General features: G+C 40.6%; 1 protein-coding gene across 4 annotated transcripts in view; it reads right to left on the bottom strand.

The window, feature by feature from the left end:
* The window catches only part of zmp:0000001168 (signal-induced proliferation-associated protein 1), a 53916-nt gene extending 36089 nt beyond the window's left edge, over positions 1-17827 (bottom strand). For 2 of the 4 annotated variants that reach the window (XM_047378788.1, XM_047378791.1), the window contains exon 1: positions 17474-17805. The gene's annotated coding sequence lies outside the window, so the exon portion shown is untranslated. Of the gene's footprint in view, positions 1-10750; positions 10883-17473 lie in introns of those variants that run through there. The other 2 variants (XM_047378789.1, XM_047378790.1) reach the window with 2 other exon arrangements.
* Between the last annotated feature and the right edge of the window lie 3948 nt (positions 17828-21775).

Here is a 21775-nt window from a genome sequence, read left to right as displayed (position 1 = left end):
TTTTAGGGTTGTTTTTGAAATTTTACTTTTGGTTTTTAAATGTTTAAATGGTCAAATGGTTTAAATGATTGATTAATTAATTTATTGTCAGATGGAGAGATAGAAAATGGGTTAAATTGCTTTTAATATTTCTTGGGAAATTTCTTTGATGTTTGGATTAATAAAATATGTCTAAAACCTATTTGTTTCCCTACTTTAAGGGGGCATTTGAAAGTTCAAGTTGTGCAGTTTATTCTGTAGAAGTGATGTAAAAAAAAACATCTGTGCAAGAGTTAAAAGGCTAAAAATCTTCTTCCTGTTATACTTTAGTTCTAGTTTTATGATTTTGTACTCGTAGTTGGACAATGAAACTGAAACACCTGTCATTTTAGTGTGGGAGGTTTCATGGCTAAATTGGACCAGCCTGGTAGCCAGTCTTCATTGATTGCACATTGCACCAGTAAGAGCAGAGCGTGAAGGTTCAATTAGCAGGGTAAGAGCACAGTTTTGCTCAAAATATTGAAATGCACACAACATTATGGGTGACATACCAGAGTTCAAAAGAGGACAAATTGTTGGTGCACATCTTGCTGGCGCATCTGTGACCAAAACAGCAAGTCTTTGTGATGTATCAAGAGCCACGGTATCCAGGGTAATGTCAGCATACCACCAAGAAGGACGAACCACATCCAACAGGATTAACTGTGGACGCAAGAGGAAGCTGTCTGAAGGGGATGTTCGGGTGCTAACCCGGATTGTATCCAAAAAACATAAAACCACGGCTGCCCAAATCACGGCAGAATTAAATGTGCACCTCAACTCTCCTGTTTCCACCAGAACTGTCCGTCGGGAGCTCCACAGGGTCAATATACACGGCCAGGCTGCTATAGCCACACCTTTGGTCACTCATGCCAATGCCAAACGTCGGTTTCAATGGTGCAAGGAGCGCAAATCTTGGGCTGTGGACAATGTGAAACATATATTGTTCTCTGATGAGTCCACCTTTACTGTTTTCGCCACATCCGGGAGAGTTACGGTGTGGAGAAGCCCCAAAGAAGCGTACCACCCAGACTGTTGCATGCCCAGAGTGATGGTTTGGGCTGCCATATCACGGCATTCCCTTGGCCCAATACTTGTGCTAGATGGGCGTGTCACTGTCAAGGACTACCGAACCATTCCTGAGGACCATGTGCATCCAATGGTTCAAACATTGTATCCTGAAGGCGGTGCCGTGTATCAGGATGACAATGCACCAATACACACAGCAAGACTGGTGAAAGATTGGTTTGATGAACATGAAAGTGAAGTTGAACATCTCCCTTGGCCTGCACAGTCACCAGATCTAAATATTATTGAGCCACTTTGGGGTGTTTTGGAGGAGCGAGTCAGGAAACGTTTTCCTCCACCAGTATCACGTAGTGACCTGGCCACTATCCTGCAAGAAGAATGGCTTAAAATCCCTTTGACCACTGTGCAGGACTTGTATATGTCATTCCCAAGACGAACTGACGCTGTATTGGCCACAAAAGGAGGCCCTACACCATACTAATAAATTATTGTGGTCTAAAACCAGGTGTTTCAGTTTCATTGTCCAACCCCTGTAGTCTCTCCAGCGTGTCCTGGGGCGTCCCCTGGGATTCCTCCCAGTGGGACGTGCCTGAATCATTTCCCTAGGAAGGCGTCCACCTCAACTGGCTCCTCTCGATGTGGAGGAGCAGCGGCTCTACTCCGAGCCCCTCCCGGATGGCCGAGCTCCTCACCCTATCTCTAAGGGAGTGCCCGGCAATGCTACGGAGGAAGCTCATTTCAGCCGCTTGTATCCAGGATCTCGTTCTTTCGGTCATGACCCAAAGTTCATGGCCATAGGTGAGGGTAGGAACGTAGACCGACCGGTAAATTGAGAGCTTCGCTTTTCGGCTCAGTTTTCTCTTCACCACAACGGACCGGCACAGTGCCCCCATTACTGGAGCAGCTGCACTGATCCGTCTGTCGATCTCCCGCTCCATTCTTCCCTCACTCGTGAACAAGACACCGAGATACTTGAACTCCTCCACTTGAGGCAGGAACTCCCCTCCAACCTGAAGAGGACAAGCCACCCTTTTCTGGTCGAGAACCATGGTCTCGGACTTGGAGGAGCTGATCTTCATCCCAGCTGCTTCACACTCGGCTGCGAACCGCCACAGCGCATGCTGTAGGTCTTGGCAAAGTTTATGAATTTGTTTTACATTTAATGGTAACAGAACACTGTTTGGCCCTACAATGGATATTATTAATGTATGAACTGCATTTAAAGATAAATATGAACGCTCCAAATAAACTTTGTTTGTTATGTTGGTGAACAATATTTCGCATCTTAATCTTAAATGTTTTGGGGGGAAGATAATTACAACCCATTCAGCAACTTTGTCCTTTTACAGCTTTGGTCATTTTGGAGAAGACTACTTTGGGTTCCAAAGGGAGACATTTCATACCAACCATATATCAATTTGTACCCATCAGGGTACCCTCTTCGACAACCAAGATTTTTCAATCAAGTAATTTTTTTCATACTACTTTCTGTCTAAGATGTCTAACTGGCCCAAACAGGGATCAGAACCAAACTAATTGGGAACAGTGTAGTACAAAGTTTTAGGATGATATGAAACTGAAAAAAAAAGTTATACATGAGCATTTTATAACCATGTATCTCCATAATTTGTGTAAACAATTGCCATTAAAATAAATATGAAGGTACAAATAGGGTTTAAAATAAATGTAAAAAATGCTGTCATATTTTAAATGTAGACACTGGCAAAAAAAGAAAGTACACTCTTTAAATTCTGGTTGTTTGTTTCTTGAACATACTAGAAGGCTAGGGGTGCACTCACATTTTACAGTAAACGTTTCAATGTTTGGCATCATGTTTTTCTACTAAATATTGACATGGTTGAATCTGTGTTGTGTAGTTTTGTACACTTAAGGTTATGTTTATGTAACTCTAGAACCTGGTGAGAACCAGATTATTTATACGGTATCTTTACTTTCTTTCTACCATGCATATGCAGCTCAAAAATAAAAACTAAACTTAACCGACTGTTGTAGACGCCTGATTCTGCATGTCATGATGTGTCCCTGCTCCAACACACCAGAATTAAATGGGTGGATTGCTTACTCAGCAGGGCATCAAGATCAGCAGAAGGGTGTTAATGAGCTATTACTTTAAAAACCTGTGTTGAAGAAGGAAGTCTGAAGGATCAGGGCTGAAAAAAGCAGCTGTCGAGAAAGTGCATATCTGCACTAATAATCAAAAGAAACACATATTTGGAACCCTAAACTTAATTCTACTAAAGAAACATAAAAAAATGATGAAAACCTGAATTTCTAAATACATCTCAACATGGGGTGTAGCTTTAGAATTAAGCTGTCATAGAGCTTCATCAATCATCAGATAGTTCTGCTTGAATAATATGCTTTCCGATCTTTTGGTTCCTGAAACGTTTCTAACCAGTAGCTAAATAAAGCAGAAGCCTATCTATGTTTTCTGTGGTTTCAGTTATCTTGGTAAAAAAAAATCATGAAAACTAACTTTCTCTGCAGAGGTTTATTCATTAAGTCCATACATTGAAATAGCAGGTCATTCATTTGCTCACCTATAGTCACACGTGAGGCCTTCGATCAGATCTTCATTAATCTAAAACAGCATTTAACGAGTATACCAGCTTTTAAGAAACAGGACCGAGCATGTAGTGTGCTTACTGTAGAGAAGTATGTGACACACCTGACGCAGAAGTACAAAGTAAAGAGGAACTGAGTGGTTTTGCCGCTGCCCTCTTAGGTTTCTGCTAATCTTACATGGCATTCTAGACTTGTTCTAATGACTGCACTTCCTGCTGCATGTAGTAAATATTCTCTGAAATGTCACCTTAAAATGTTTCCTACAAAACAAAAACCATCCAGACCAAGCCTTAAAAAGCCAGAGAAAACCTGTTACTAAGCCAAATAATGTTTTCTAAAGATATTTCATACCAAAAGACATTAGAGCAAACTGTTCTAATCACATCTCTAAATGTGTTTGTCTTGTATTTGCACTGTAACTAGACCTGATTTGAAGTCTATAAAATGATGCAACACACTGGTTTATAAAACTGCTTTTTGAACAACACAACAGCATCTTACATGAAATCTGAAAAATGCTACTTCACCCTTTAGTATGGAACTCATCAATCACTCCTGACATGTGTACTGAGCTAAAAAGAAGTCTGTGCATGATCTGCAGATATATAATTCCTCTGAATACAGCTGCAGGCTACAAGTACACATGGCTGACATCACTATGGTGGAGTTGAGTCAGTTTCTAATAAAAGCACACGCTGCTGAAACTGTTAACCACTGTCCACGCAGAGAATCTGCAGAGAGATGCCAGTGAGCAGAACAATTGATTGCTTTTCTCTTGTCCAAAGACACAAATTCTTACTTGCTGCAATTAGCGCACACATGCACGCATCTCTCTCATGGAGAGATGGTCAGTCTATTTTGACAATACTGTCTGATATTTTTGTAAATTATGCCCGGTTTGTCATCATCCTCATATTTTTCTCCCTCCACTACATTATTAAAAAATATTGATCAGAGATCTATTCCTCCATTATCTTTACCTACTTAATCTTTTTCAAGGTTGTAGGGGTTGGGGGTCAGTATCTAATTCCAGCAATCAATAGGCGAGAAGCGGGGTCCAAACTGGACAGGTCACAGTCCATCACAGAGCCAAGTGAACGACTAAAAACTTTTCGCACACACTTCTGTTGAGAAATGGCTGTCCATTTATACTGACCAGTGGACAAAGATAATATTAGTCACAGAAGCAGCCAAGCGGTCCATGGTGACTCTGGAGGAGCTGCAGTGAACCACAGCTCAGGTGGAAGAATCTGGTGAAAAGGCATTTGTCACAGACTCCATAAATCTGGCCTCTATGGAAAAGTGTTAAGAAGAAAGCCATTGTTGAAAGAGATCCACACAAAGTTCCAGTTTGCTGTTTGCCACAAGGCATTTAGAGGAATCAGCAAAGGTGGAAAAAGGTGCTCTAGGCAGACAAGACCATAACTGTTTTCCAGGCGTACATGGAAAACGCTATGTGTGAAAGGAAACATGAACAGCATATTGCCATAAATCATTTAAATTATTTAAAAAATGTATATTCACATGTTAGAATGTAAGTCTAGCACAAAATATTTTTTGAGACATAGATCCAAAATTACTCTGAGTCTGAGCTATTTTCAGTCTCTAGATGGGAAAAGTTGGTAGAGACATATCCCAACAAGCCTGCAGCAAAAGGTGGTTCTACGAAGTATTGACTCTGGGGGGCTAAACACAAGTTCAGATCTTTATTGGTCTATCACATAAAATCCCAATAAAATCTATTGACATTTGTGCTGTTGACAGGACAAAATGTTGAAACGTTCAAAAGGTTTCAATTCTTTTACGAAGTACTGTATTGTGAGTTTTGTTTTGCTGAAACTGGGGCACTGATGCCATTTCCAAAAATTCTAATGTATTTTTACCCACATCTGAAGCTTATTTCTTAGATTATGCCTCTTTCCAGTATGCCCTCCCACCCCCACCACCCTGTTCTTTTTGTTCTTGATTCATGCTGAAGGCCATTGCTGTCCGCTGTTAACTGATGACAGCAAGTCCCGCTTCCATATTAAGCCTCGGACAAGGTTAATGAGGTTCTGGTGCAAAACGGGCACAGGCAGATGTCACAGGAGAGCAGAGTCAAACATGGACAGTTTTGGGGAAGTCATGGCCGCTTGACTTCTTCTGTGCGAGCTCATGCAAGTCTGTGTCCTGTGAAACAGGAAGAGATGAGTGACTTTTGAACCCTGAAAGGATGGATGTCGTCATCCTCACTGCACAACACTTCCACACCTTCAGGAGCCCACACTGGAGCATAAATGACCAGATTTCTAACATTATGTCTCTCTGTCATGTCCTACAATCAAAATTACTGCTGATTGTACCATTTGGTATGTTGAAAGGTGAAAGAAAGATGGCTTATGGAGAAAAAAGTTAATAAATGTGAAAAGTAGTAAAAGTTTTGCTTTTGCAGACTAATTACAGTTTTGTTATGTCACATTGGGTTGGAGCAGTTGTTCTGACCTCACACTGAGTTGAGAAACACCATTGTCCTACACATACTGTATTAAGCAAGTGCTTATAACACCAACATGTGTTAATATTGCCATTATGTTTTATTTCTAAGTTAAACAAAAAAAAAAAAGTCATTTGAAGAGGTTAGCTGCTCTTGTGTCACTGTCTATCATTATAGTTAAAAGCTGCCTTTACCACAAGGTCTAAATCAACTCCTAACAATGATTGATTTTTGGGAATTTAATGCCGGGCTCAGCTATTGATCGCACACAACGCTGCAACATCTGAGATCAGGTTGCGTTCCTGCTCTGTCTCTGAGTGTGTGACACTAAACTACAGCAGATGAAATGCTTTTAGGGAAGTAAATGTGTATTAATGTGGCTGGATGTGATTCAGAAAATGAGTTCACTCTAATGCCCAACATTTTCTCATGGCATCTTTCATCTTCCCAGCTGAAACACTCCTCCCCCCTCCCAGCACCACTACACTGTGGACAGCTAACTGGGCCAAATCCAGAGGCTTCTAAGTGGTGCACTCTCTTCTTTTTTGTCAAGTGGTTTATCTTCTCTTTTTACTTCAAGCTCTTTTGCAAAATGTCATTTTAAACTATTGATCCATGCAGACACGTAATCCCTGGCAAATGATGCTCAACTGTCTGACAAGAAGATAGCTGTCAAACTGATGAAAACCACAGCACACTTTGGAGAATCGCAGAAAAACTGGTGTGTTTGCTTTTGTTAGTGATAATCCTTCATACAACAAATTTCTGACAAAGAATGGCCTGCAATATGAATAATTCCTAGTAGACTATGCAAACTAGTTTGTAGGGGTTGCTGCAGGAGAATGTGGAACCTATTTGGTCCTTGTATCTCCAAAGCAAAAGCTGTGTATGCATTCTTGGCACAAAGTCAAGATTGTTCCCAGTGCATGTTGGACTACACCTTATGGTATCAATCCTGTTTATGTTGTTTATGGATAGGATCTCAAGGTGCAGTCATGGATAGAAGGTTGACTATTTCAGGAACCTTAGTGTCTCTGCTTATTGGAGATGATGGGTTCAATTGGAAACGTCAGTCAATGACTGTAAGCGTTCACTGGAAAGGTTCTCAGATGAGTGTGAAGAGGCTGAGATAAAAGTCGGTTCTTCTAAATCTGAGGTCCTGTTTCTTAACCAGAGATAGGTGGACTGCTCCCTCCAGGTCAGGGGGTCAGTTACTGCCTCAAGTGGAGGAGTTCAAGAATCTTGGTGTCTTTTTCACGACTGATAAGATAGAGAGGAAGATGGGCAGACAGATTAGGGTTTTGCCTGCTGCTGCAAGTGGAGAAACAGGACTGCCTTGATTTACCTTCCCTCTCCATAGGGTGGAGATAGTTCATAGGGTCTCTTACCCAAAAACACATTTTAGTTTGGTCGCAATTAGAGAAGTAAATCATAACAATTTGTAATTGTCTTTGTAATGTCATTGTTTAGAATAAGAAACAATATTTGGCAGGTTACAGTATTTCAGGTGCCCTGTTTTCAAACTCTTCTTGCCTATAATATATTTTGCCACTTGGTTGGTATAGACCTTAGCAACCAAGATGCTATGGTCAAGGAGTGGTGGGGACATCAAGGATGAAAACGAAGAGTGAAGACAATGTGGATCATTAAAGATTAAAAATAATATAGCAGTTTGTTGTCCAAATATCATGCTGCCCCAATGTAAATGTGAAGAAATTAAGCATATTTTGTGAAAACATCTTTTTCTTATTGAATTATTTAGAAAAAGGTCATGCAGCTCTCCTGTTGGAGCCACTTCCAGCATTTTTTATGCTGAGGTGAGTGAATCTTGGGTCTATGAGTACACAGCAGATGATGAATTCAGGTAACATTATTAGGTCACTGCTGCAACAGTTGAGTAGCAGCAGCACATATGTGTCGTACACATTACATCTCCAAGTTGCAATGCTTTCTATTTTTCCGATACATTTCAGTATCAGATGCATAGAAAGGCAATTCTGTAACATAATTTTAGTAAAGCTGCTTTTCATATGCCATAGATATCAAGGCAAATAAACAATAGTGCAACAGGGGCATGGCTATTTGCTAGGGGCACACAGAATCTCCTGCTTCTCCACATCATTTGTAATTAACTGAAGTAGTTCAGGGACTTGATCAAAATGTTCTGGATAGAACATTTTTGAGGTTTTGAAGGCCTGTCCCTCAAAAAGGAGACCCTGAGGCCAACCTAGAACTTTTAGAACAACCTAGATTATGTAACCCTTCTGGCCTGGGAACACCTTAGAATTCCCAGGTGGAGAATGTTGTTAGGGATGTATGGGTTTAATGCCCTGAACCTGTTACCTCCACCTGTTACCTGTTTTTGATTAGATGGATGAAACCAGTGATTCCCCAGCCTTGATACTCAGGGTCCACTGTCTTACATATTTTAGAATTACTCACCTGGTTCAGCGGACTGACTTACTCCTGCAGCAGGGTTTGCAGTAGCCTGTTAATAACGCATTCATTTTAAACTAGGAACATCTAAAATATGCACGAGAGTAGGCCCTGAGGACCAGGGTTGAGGACCACTATTCTATAGCACAAAAAAAATTCAATTTGATATTCCCCTCAAATATAACTGATTTTTAAAATGATGTTAAATTTGATTTTTCGTACGGTAACTGGTGTCAAGTAACCTGCTGTGATTGTTATGTGTGGAGGTCTCGGCTTCTGTTCAGCTCCGAAGTATATCCTGACATTAAGACTTCTGACTAATACATTATTCAAATGGCTGGGCGAAAGATGGGGAGGATTACTGTAAAATTAATAATTAATGAGCTAGATGGAGCTGATTTGTTATGATTTATATCTAAGTCTGCGTTGGATGTCTCTTGTGTGTTACAGTAAAACCTGTAAAGGTCACCGGCTGTGTGAAACTGGCTGCGTCTAGTGCAGTTTCACTTCTTTTTTTGTCTGTCTTTTTGGAAAGAGACAGTTAGGCTAGCAAATAGACAGTCTATAGTCAGAGTAGGATACAGAGGGCCTTGCTGAAGGATTCATACCTTCTAAGCTTCATCACATAACAGCATCAATCTTCAATGTATTTTATTGGAATTTCATGAACAGTTGTGCATACAAGAAATACAAGGAAAATTATGCACGCCACATAAAAATCAAAATCTTAGTGAAATTAGACCAAAACCTAACTTTTTGACCTACATGCAAAACACTAAGGAAGAAAACTAACACTACACATAAACCTGAACAAACAATCCTAATAGTGAAATTAAAGCATTGGGTTTTGGAGATGCTTTAGTCACCAGAGACAAGGGAGCTGGTCAGAGATAAGGGGAAAATGGATGAAGATGGATACAGTGAATCCTGTTAGAGGCTGCAAAAGACTTGAAACTGAACAACAACCTTAAACTGATAGCCAGTGGTACAATTAAGTTAACATAAAATCACATTTATGTGCTAGAATGGCCTAGTCAAAGTCTCTACCTAAATTCAACTGAGAATATGCTCCATCCAATCTGTCTGAGCTTGACCTGTTTTGCAACAAAGAGTGAGCAAACATTTTAGTCTCTACCCGCACAGTTTCGAGAGCATTGAAGTTCATTGCATTGTATTTCTTAAAATGAAATTTCCTCATGAAACAATTAGTCATTTTTTCTGAGCTAGTGTTTCTCTCCTCACGTAGAAGGTACCAAACTCGAGCTATCGTCTGGCACATTATTTACTGTCACTTCCTGTGCATCTGAAAATACCCCTTGTAGGTTGACCACGAGCACGGCTGAACAGACAGAGAGATTTAAGACACAAGTAGTTGAAAAGAGTGCTTTTGTGTCTGCGTTTGTTGACTCGTCTGAGCCTTGTATCTGTAGTGCACTGTCCCCACACACAGGAAGAGCAGCTGTCCAACTGCAGCCACTCTCTGCATGCGTGTGTGATGGTGGGCGTTTGTGACCCTCAAGCTTCATGACTGTATCTATTATGTCGAGTTCAACGCTTCACTGTTGCTCCACCATAATCTGTGCAAACCAGAAAGAGATTGCCCAATATTGCCTAAATAGCACACTAAAGTGTTTTGAATCCACCTTGTCTACTTTCAGAGGAAGAGAGGCTGACCTTCTCCGCTTCCTCAATGCCTCTGCTGTGCACTGAAATGCAGCCAAGTGTTCGTGAAACAGCTGCGCGGGCAACACATCTCCATTTTTCGTTTATGTTCTTTGTTTGATAGCGAGCTGAACCAAAAGCTGTTGCCGCTTACTTTAACTGAGTGTTGATTATGGGTTAAGGTATCAGCTAAGAGGGTCCGTAATGGCTGCCATTTAACTTACAAGCTACACTGCTTCCATCTACGTCCATTATAAACTCAATGGGCTCAAATGGCTCTCATTATTGGGAGAAACAGACTGATGTCTCCTGCTGGCTTTGGTGGCACAGGCATCACTCTAGGTTATTCCTTCTGCTTTTAGACCTCAGAGAGGAAATTACAGCTTTTCTTTAATGTCTGCAAAAGTAAATATTTTAAATGATGAATTATAATTAGGTATTCTAGCTATGATGGTTAAAAGATTAGAGAGACAACTGAAAATAAATTAAGCTAGGAAAAATCTGCACCTAAGGCTCCCTAACATAATAAAGACAAAGGTTACTCACCGGCATCTGAGGAAAAACCCATATATAAACAGTTTTAATGGTTCTATGTGACAAATATATGCAGGGAACCCGTTGCTGCAGCTTACTTCTCCTTGCTCTGGTAGCCTTGCGCTTTTTGTATCAACATCTCTGCAACTTTTGAGGTACATAAAAAAAGCACAGATCTGTCAACCGGTAACGCAAATGACGACTGACTTTCTGTGATGGAACATGTGCAAACAAGGAACTTGTACATCTGTGGTTTTTGCACTTGTGTCATAATGAGGTAGCTGCGCATGCATAGGAAAAGAAGGGAACAACAACAATACTGATATTTTTCAGCCTCTCTAACAGGAACTCACTCATTAGTGTTGTGTTAATAAAAATGTTTAAAAAATGGGGAAGTAAGAAAGAACTCAAATTCAAAAGCAAAAACAAAAAACCAAAACTGTCCCTCTTCCCCCTCTATGTCACCAAGATTACATCTCTGCTGTTAGTTTCCTGAATGTGGTCACTGTTTGGACTCTGTAAATGGTCGACACAGAAATGTGTACGTCTGAAACCACTCTTACTTCTTTATTAGAAGCGCCTTTTTACGTGCGTATAAAACAGTTGCAAGGAGCAACTTCCTCCTCCACGGCTGTAACAGAACAAAAGGGGCTCTTTGCGTGAAACAAACGCAGTGACAATCTTTCATATTTCACACATCACTCCCAGAATAAAAGACTCTGTGAGGGTATTTTTAAACCGCAATCAGAATGTGATGTCTTCTGCCTTTTTTTAAGTCTTTATTGACCTCGTATTATAATAGGGTGACGTGGCGCTTGGATGAATGGTTGGTCCTGGTTTGCTTTCCATAGCAGTGAATACCCTCTAGTGCACTTCTTCAGTAAAAGCAACAAAAACAATGTGAAAGAGCCACTGCACCACAAAATGGTTTAACGTGTGTATGACATAATTGAGCGGAAAAACCAGGATTAAGGACGGCATGAACATATTTCTGAAATGCTGAGAGACAGTCCATCAGAGGACTTTTGGTCTGCATCAGATTCTTACATGAATTTGTCTCATGAAAACAACAGTTTGGACATATTTAAGGACTAAGTCCGAGTTTGTCTCTCTGAACTGAATTAAAGTATCTTACACAAGGTTTTACGTTCAGTTTTTTTTTCTTTCACTTGTTGTCACAACCAACTAACCACAGCAAACAAGTACAGGAGATGGAGGCACTCTGCTCAGATCAGAATAACTGAACGTTGAGGTCTACATGCAAAATGCGATGTGACAAGAAAAAGAAACACTGACTAATACTCTGAAACCTACAATGACACATGGTGGTGGAAGCATCATGGTGTGGGGATGTTTTCCTTTGGCTCTGTCAGGGAAACTGGTATGGGTGCCACACTTTTCATTAATTTATGTATAACCTTTCATCACCCAGGTTAGTCCTACTGTGATCAATGATTTTTTTGACATGGGGGCCAAAAGGGCCGTAACATAAATAAATTACAATTAACAATAAAAAATAAATTATTCCAGATTTCATTTGCAAAAATGGTAAAAACCATGTTTTTTTTTGTTTTTACCTCAGCTTCACATTACATACAAATATATTGCAGTTTGTGGTTTTGCCGTGAGAAAATGTCAAAAGGTTCAAGTGCTATGAACATTGTTGCAAGGGTCTGTATTTTATTAAATGAAATGGTCAAAATGAAATGGTAAATGCCATATCACAGCAATAATTATGCTACTCGAACATGAAGGTTGTAAAATCCCTAAGGGATATTTTATTAGAAAAAGCATCAAGATAGTTATTTAAAAAAAACAGGCAGTAGGGAAGGCCTCCACAAATAACAAAAAGGCTGCTGAGTACATATTTATCATACTTCTTCATCTCTTTAAAAACTCTAGCTGACATTGTGGATCATGGTTTCTTCTCCTAAACTTTATTTTTCTTTCTGCTGCATATTATTTAAGGATAAAAAAAAAAAACTGGATAATTACAAATGGACCAAAACCTGACTGAGAAGAAGCAGAGTAGAAGGGACAGGTACAGCGTGGCAAACAGGCTGAGAGGATCCGCCCAGCAGCTCATCCCGACAGCATCCAGCCATCCAATGAGGGGGAGGCTCGGTCTGTCAAATTGCCTTCCTCAATGTGAGCCCCCACAGGGAGCCTGGCAGGGTGTAGCCATGCAAAAAAAAAGCTCCTAAAAAAACCACGGATGATATAATGCTGACTCAGCCCGGAGCCAAGTCTGCCTAGTAACCTCCCGATATATAAATCCTTCATGGATAACCATGTGCAGTGCCAACTGAAAGCAGACTGCAAGTAATACTTCAAGGGTCATCTATTTGTTGTTTGTAGAAGCCTGATAAATTAGGTATAGGTTTAAATTCTGGCACCCATATAACCTCAGAAGATACCAGCATGAATTTATCTGGTTTGGGATTTTCAGGTTCTGAACATATAGATGCAACAATCAGAGCCAGAGTGAGCATGAGATTACAGGACTCTCAAATGATAAAAAAAAAAGCATAAAATATCAGCCTTGTTAGGTTCTTATCATTCTAGTTTCAGGAAACAGAAATTTAGATAGATTCTGCATTCTGATTTGACCTGCTTCAAACAGCATATACCTAAAAAAAAACACACACCGAAACGTCCCAGACATAAAAAACATACAATACCAACAAAAACTTATACATTCAGATTCTTTTTTATTTATTTATCTTTAGCTCTTAAAGTTTTTTGTACCTTACCCGTCTTCTTTAGGTATTTATTTTATTTCTTTAAGATACTAGCTGATGCTTCTACATTCATTTATTCTCTTTTTTACATTTTTATTGGTCTTGTTTTTACCAAGTTATTATATGTTAATATGTATGGATGTCTTAAATTTTATTACATTTTCTAACTTTTATTTTACACGTCTTATTTGCCTATTATTCTTTCTTATATCATATTGCCAGGGTTCCCTCATTAAAGACAGTTGAGTTTCCTTGGTTGTCATAGCCATTTACAACACGAGATTGACTGATTGAAAATCATGACTCGATGGCTAAAAGGTCAATCAAAGGGACTGCTGCTGCAAATTAAGCCCAAATCATCAACCCTCCAACACCATGTTTAAAAGCTGGTATTAGGTGTTGGTGCTAATTGTCTGTTTGGTTTTATATGCTCAAGCGTATCTACATTTAGTCCCATCTGTCCAAAGAACATTGTTCCTGAAGACTTATTCATCATTCAGGTAAGACTATGCTAACTCAAGTCATGCAACCATTTTCTTTCAGAGGCTTTCTCTTGGAAATCCTTCCAAACAAACCATAATTGTTAAATTTTTTCTGAACTGTCTTGCTATTCCTCCTAAAATTGGATGTCCAAGAACATCTTTCTTATGGCTGCTTATGGTTGGCCAGTCATGGTCTTGATTTACCCCAGTTGGTTTAATCCATAGGTCCTGTCAAAAATTTGCCTAGGAAAAATAAGTTTAAAGTTAGGCAGGGTAGCCAGGTTGATCTACCCAAACCACCTTTCAGCCACACTCAGATATCAGTAGATGTTTTTATCAATCACAATTTCACTTGACATAAGGCAATGTCATCTTTTTGGTGGCTATTAAATGAAAATATCTCTGGGGCATGATTTTAACATTTAACATGCTGACTTAGAGATGTAGAATATGAGATGGAGATCTTAGGTTTTTTACAATTTCTCAGAGCACTACACCATCTGTCCTTGGAGCTAATATGGTGGGATGTCCATTCCTAGAATGGCAAAAAGGTTTCTTAAATATCACACTTATGTTTCATATCTTTTTACAGCAGAATGATAGACTTAACATTTTTAAGAAAGGACCGAATAAACCTTCCCTAGACTGAGGGGCAGCAGTAGTTATTTCTCTAAAATATTGCTTAGAAAAAGCATTCTCCCTCCTGTTCTCTTTCCTTACTTGGAATTGTATTAACAAACACCTGCAGACTCCAGTGCAGAAAACTGCCAAAACCTCAGTGTTTATAGAGGTGTTCTCACGTACTGATGAATAAGTCAACTGCATTTGATTAAAAGCTCCTGGCTGGTAATTTAGCCCTTAAATCCAATAGAAGCATCAAGGGTGTACAAAGATTTCCCAACATAGCCCTTCCATTATGTCTTAAGAGATTAGATGTAAATAATTTTTAAACCTAGGAAAGACCAGATCACTTACTTATATTATGCTCTGACCAACTAAACTCCAAACGTATAGATGCATTGTCAGATTTTTAAGAGTTTCATCTAATAAAAATGTAAATAACAGAAGTCACAATGGACTCTAACATAGTCTTTCTATTTTTAAATGGGACCAAATGTTAAGTGTCTCTATTAGAATTAAGATTACTGGAAGAGAAAAGAGACAAAACATGTAATCTTTAAAAGTGAGAATAGTTTTTTTCTTTATATTCTTCCATTGCAAGAGCCAAAATATTAACAGAAAAAGATCTACAAATAAATATTTTTTTATAAATTACAAATCAAAATGGGTATTTGGATTTCAATTATATTCACTACCACAAAATGCTTTAACTCTCAGAGCAGGCTAACATAATTGGTTGAGGTGATTAGATTACAGAAAATAATGAAAACCAATTGATCCTAATTGCCACGCCACAAGTGGAAATTTTGACTTTTAAAACCCCTTTACAGAGCAGAGCTGCAAGTAGAATTTGCTCCTTTAAACAAACTGAAAGGTGTGGTGAGCATTTGTCTTCAGGCCATTTGAGATAGCACATTTGTAGAAGGAGCTCTCTGCAGTTAAACCAGAACATATTTTGGGGATTGAATGGACAGGTCCAGGATTTCCCCGCATTTAGCTCCATTCCATCAATTCTGACCAGTTTCCCTGTCCCTGCTGAAGAAAGGCATTCTCACAGCACAATGCTGACACTGCCATGTTTCAAAGTGTGGATCGTGTGTTTAAGCAGTTGCTTAGTATTATTTTCCTACACATACAACTGTTTGCATGTAGGCCAAAAGACTGAACTGTGGTTTTGATCTGCGCAGAGCACCTTCTTCCACATGTGTGCTGTCTTACATGGCGTGTGGGAAACTACAAACTTGACTTCTCAAGGCTTTAAACTTGACGCTAGATGCGAGTTTTAGGGGTTTTATGCAACAGATTCTCCAACCTAAGCTGTAGATCTCTGCAGCTTCTCCAGAGTCACCATGGGTCTGTTGAATGCTAATCTAATTAATGCTCTCCTTGCCCGACCTGTTAGATTAGGTGAGCAGCCATATCATAGTAGGGTTGCAGTTGCCTCATAGTCTTTTCATTTCTGGTTGAAAGACTGAACATAGTTTTGTGAAATGTTCAAAGCTGTGATCTTTCACATAAATTCCCAGTAAAATACATCGAGGTTTGTGGTTGCAATGCAACAAAATGTGAAAAAATTCAGGAGTATGAATATATTTACAAGGCAGTGCAATTTCACAGCCCCATGTTCTTAAATTGAATGTTAAGTGGAAGGCAGTAATATAAACGTTGGGAGCAGCAAATCTAAAGGTCAGGCTGTGTTCCGTGAGAACATGCTTCATGCTGGAATACTTATTTGCCCTGATGAACATAATGAACATCTGCAGGTGGAGAACAACAAGGTGGATTTTCCTAGTTAAAGTCAACCCTGGTAAAAACATCCTGCTTGTCCTGTCGGCTCAAGCTGCATTTTATCCCCCTGCATGTTGACCTCAACCACAATGAATACCACAGCGAATACCAGGCTGGACGAGGAGTCATGATGCTCAATGTAAATTAAATGGCCCATCCTTTGAGTGCACTGGCTTACATAAGCTACTGCCGCCACTGCTGCTTGTCTTCCTGCCGCTCAGCTTTTCCTTTTGCAGCCTCTGTAAGGACCCTGAATCCTTGACGCACAGCCCCATGTTTAAATCAGTCAAGGATGAGGAGCTTGTCTTCTGCAGCCCTCATTTTCTCTGCCACCTTGAAAACAACACCCTGGTCCAGGTTGTGCGTCTCCTTTCCATCATCGTCTGTGCAAATCATCCAATTCATCCCTCCAAATCCCAGTATGCTTCAGACTGATGGAGCAGGATTTGAAAATCTGAAATATATGAATGCTCTTTCTTTGTTATCCCTGCACCTTTTATTCTCTAAGTGTCCCCTCATCCCTCCATTCATCCATCCATCCTCTCCCCTCCTCCCTCCACCTTGCCCCTCATCTCTGAGTCCTGCAGCCAGAAGCCTCAAGGTTTGCGGCGCTGTCTTGACAATGTCATAACACTGTTTTAAAGACAATCGCCTTATTGGAGGGCGCACAACGGAGGGAGACAGGATAGATGACAGTGTGTTTGTGTGTGTGGAGAGGTAGATGATGAAGGAGGAGGTGGGGGGGTGTATTAGTGTCGGAAGAGAAGGAGAAGAGGGCAGGCCTGGGATGAAATGCGACAAAGGTTGTGAGCTGCTTTCAAATGTCCAATGTCGTGAGTGGATTTTATGTTGGATGCATCTCAAATTGAGTAAAAACACGTTTTTAATGAGATGACAGAAACACAAAGGGCATGAGGCAGAGGGGGGAGGATGGCAAGCCGTTATTTCATATCCCCTACATTGTCTCTGAATGGATGGGGAGCCTGTAGGAGGACACGCGTGCCGATACAGAGGAAACACGGTCTGCAGACCCATCCGTCCACATTCATTATCAGCACAAAGAAGACACAGACGGGCCGGGAGCGCAGAAAGACAAGGCTTACCTCCACGTTTTCAGTCCTGCTCGACCCTGCCTTGTTCCATCCTGTTCCTCTCAGTCGACTCCCTCCCCTTCTCTCCCCATGACAGCATTTTTCTGCTATCTATCCCCACGGTGAGGCCGCTCGTTTCTCCTGCCGCTGCGGTTCTTCCCCAGAGCTGTGATCTTCCTCTAAACCCAATAATAATAATGATATATATATAAAAAAAAACGAAAAACCACGAAATAACTCGCAACTCACACTTCCCGATCCCTGCGCCTATAGGCGAACTCCTCTGTGCTGTTTGCTGAAGTCAAGAGGAGACAGGTTGATTTGTGCTGCTCTCTCTTCCTCTCTCCCCTCTTGCGCTGATTCTCTTCCATTCACATCACAGTTAAGCCGGCCCCCTCTTTCTCCTCCTCCCTCCCTCTTTCTCCTTTTCTCTGCCCCGCTCCTCCTCATCTTGTCAGAGAGGTTAAGGCAGAGACGGACAGACCGCTGCGTCAGAGAGGAGAGCTGACACTGACGTGTAAAAAGGTCAATTTAAACATTTGCAGAAGCACATGCTCAATAGGCATAAACAACACACGATGACAAAAAGCAACGTGGGATGTTGGCGGCTGATGCAATATGTTGAAATAGCTACTTCTTTTAATTTACTCACATTTATTTTGCTTATATTTATGGCTGATCGTGGAGGACTTTTGTCAAAGATGTTTCTCCCGAGACATGCACACTGGCAGTAAAGGCAGAATGTATTTACAGCAGGAATATTTTTTGAAAGTAGACTGAAGAAAAAGGCTCCTTATGATGCTTTGTTTTTATGGGGTGGGATATCACACGAGGCATGAGAATCCAGCTGATCAACCTCAATTATTAAACTTCACAGAGGGTTAGCGACTTGTGACAGATTTCGACTCCTTCGAGCCACAGTTTGACTGATGGCTAGAGACACTCTCAATGGGACTTGCTGTGCCAGAGCTTTGGAAACAGTGCTGAATAATCCAGAAAGTAGGTTCCAAAGAAAGTATCAAGGCCTGTATCGATACAGTACTGTACAGTACTGTACAGTACTGGGAAAGGGTATTACCCCCTTCAGGAATCTCTTACTTGTTATTTCTCTTGTGTCACACTAAAACCTTTCAGATCACAAAACATATTTTCATACCAAAAGAGTAGCTCCTGAGTAAATACAAAATGTAGTTTCCAAATGATTTTATTTCAGGATCAACTACAATGGCCATGTTTGTGAACACAAACAAGGGATTCAACTTTGATTCCACTTTGGTCTCAATGTGCAGACATTTTAAATACAAATATCTACAATTACGTGGGATTAGAAAAACAATTTTTCCATGTATATATGTGTATATACAGTATTTTAACAAAAGAAGAAATGGTTGAATTAGTTCTAATTTGCATGATATCAATCTTCTACAGCTCTGTAGCGCTGACCTGAAGGTAAAAATCTAAACTGTTTGTGTCCAGGATGTGTGGGGTCTGCAAAGATGTTAGCTGCTATTTTCCTGACCCTAGACATTCCTCTGGATGGAGGGAAGGTCAGTCCCAATGATTCTCTCGGCAGATCTGGTTGTTCTTTGCAGTATGGCCCTGTCATGTTTTGTGGCTAGTGATGGATGTGATTATGACAGACTTAAAAATGGCCATGCACAATATCAACAACAGCTCCTGCAGCAGATTGGATCTCTTGAGTGAGAGTTGAAAGCAGTACAGTCTTTGCTTGGCCTTCTTCCAAAGAGTGGTAATGTGTGAGGACAATCTCTGGTCCTGAGAAAGGCTGGTTCCTAGGAACTGGAAGTGATCTTGAGGAAAATAAACTATCCAAACCAAACCCTTTGTGAAAAGTAATTGCCATGTTATTAATATCATAAATTAACTGTAATAACATGTTTTGGAAAGATTAGTTCTCTTTCACTCAACACCACTAGACCTGATTAGTACCAGACCTGTAGAATAAAGAAACCGCTTAAATTGGACCTGTCTAACAATATGAAGTAGGCTAAAAAAAATCTCAAAAAGCAACACATGTTCTGAAATCCCGAAGCACAATGTCCAACCTTCAGTTTGTGGCCTTTTTATTCCACAGAGGTTTAACAAAGTTTAATCTTTGTCTCATTTGTTTGATGATCTGAAACACTTACACTACCAGTCAAAAGTTTGGACAGACCTTCTCATTCAGTGGTTTGTCTTTTTTATTATTACTACTTCTAAGAACTCCTTCAAGACTGTTGGAAAACCCTTTCAAGTGACTACTTCATGAAGTTCATCGAGCAGAAAAAGCAACAAGGGGCCAATTTAAAGAATCTAAAATATAAAAGACTTTGTCTTTCACATTTTTTTGTTTGTCACATAATATAAATGTTTGCTTCAGAGTTTTGATGTCTTCACTATGTAGAATTTATTAAAAATAAGGTAAAGTGATTCACTTACAAAAGTGCGTCAAAACCCTTGACTGATGTGTGACACAAAAAAAAAAAAACCCTTAGGAAATCTATAAGGGGACAAATACTTTCTTTTACAGCACTGTATATCAAATGCGAGTTTGATTCATTTTACAGAAAGGTATGGCTAGAAGCTTTAAAACCTCCTACATGACCAAAAAAAACGATATTTCTCCACTCAAGAGATAAAGGCACAAAAGCTCCAGGGGCAAAGGTGAAAATGGGAGTGTGTGCATCTGTGTGACAGTGTGTTTATTTCTAATGACGTCTGTGTACTTTCTAAACGTAAAGCCAGCGCGGTTCGAGATCATCACAACACTCAACCTGCTTAGCAGCAATGAGATTACAAGAGTTTAACCCCGTTGTTTTCCATCCCCATCATCAGTCAGCACGACATCTAAAGAAACAACATACCTGCAAATTTGATGATGTTCAAGAAGAGGAGAGGATGAGTCACCCTGCTTAACCTCAGCACAGTGTCCGGCACCATCCCCCTAATTACAGCGTGGATGTTCGTCCTGGCCATAACATATGGCTCTGTGTGTGTGTGTGTGTGTGTCTGTTACGAGGTCAGCAGCTCTGGTCTGAGGTTGGGGGCAGGGAAGAAGGAGAGGCCTGTGGTGTTGGTGGAGTGTGTTTTGTGGAGATAAGAAAATTAAAAACAGAGGCAAGAGTTGATAGCTAAAACAGTTTCTCACAAACAAGCTCACCTCTTGGTGTGTCGATTAATGGTCAGATGATTGTTTTAATCTGTTTTACCCGGAAAGGTGATTTTAAAAAAAACTGTACAAAGCACAAAATTCACGTTACATTTTGACTAAGTCCCCTCCTACTTTGTAACCTCTTACCAAAAATGGAATTTACAGACAAAAATAAATAAACCTCAATGCTGGTTTTAGATTACTGGTCCAATGTTCCAGAACATATTCCACCCCATCACTTTCAGATACATGCAATATAAAATATCTACTTTCTATCTTTGGTTTTTGGAGGTAGAATGCCAGGAGGAACAGGAGGAACACTGCCAGAGCCCTGCAAAATGACCTCCAGCAGGCCACAAATGTGCATGTGTCTGCACTAACGGTTAGAAACCGACTCCATGAGGATGGTATGAGGGCCCAACGTCCTCAAATGCGGGTTGTGCTCACAGCCCAACACCGTGCAGGACGCTTGGCATTTGCCAGAGAACACCAGGATTGGCAAATTCGCTACTGGTGCCCTGTACTCTTCACAGATGAAAACAGGTCATGTGACAGACGTGACAGAGTCTAGAGACACCGTGGAGAGTGATCTGCTGCCTGCAACATCCTTCAGCATGACTGGTTTGGCAGTGGGTCAGTAATGGTGTGGGGTGGCATTTCTTTGGATGGCCGCACGGCCCTACATGTCCTCGCCAGAGGTAGCCTGACTACCATTAGGTACCGAGATGAGATCCTCAGACCCCTTGTGAGACCATATGCTGGTGCGGTTGGCCCTGGGTTCCTCCTAATGCAGGACAATGCTAGACCTCATGTGGCTGGAGTGTGTCAGCAGTTCCTGCAAGATGAAGACATTGAAGCTATGGACTGGCCCGCCCATTCCCCAGACCTGGATCTGATTGAGCACATCTGGAACATCATGTCTCGCTCCATCCACCAACGTCACGTTGCACCGCAGACTGTCCAGGAGTTGGTGGATGCTTTAGTCCAGGTCTGGGAGGAGATCCCTCAGGAGACCATCCACCGTCTCATCAGGAGCATGCCCAGACGTTGTAGGGAGGTCATACAGGCACCTGGAGGCCACACACAATACTGATCCTCATTTTGACTTGTTTTAAGGACATTACATCAAAGTTGGATCAGCCTGTAGTGTGTTTTTCCACTTT

This window comes from Girardinichthys multiradiatus, chromosome 11 (genome assembly GCF_021462225.1).
Source record: "Girardinichthys multiradiatus isolate DD_20200921_A chromosome 11, DD_fGirMul_XY1, whole genome shotgun sequence".
Lineage (NCBI taxonomy): Eukaryota > Metazoa > Chordata > Actinopteri > Cyprinodontiformes > Goodeidae > Girardinichthys > Girardinichthys multiradiatus.
Note: the sequence above shows the minus strand (reverse complement) of the source record. Positions and strands in the feature narration are given on the sequence as shown.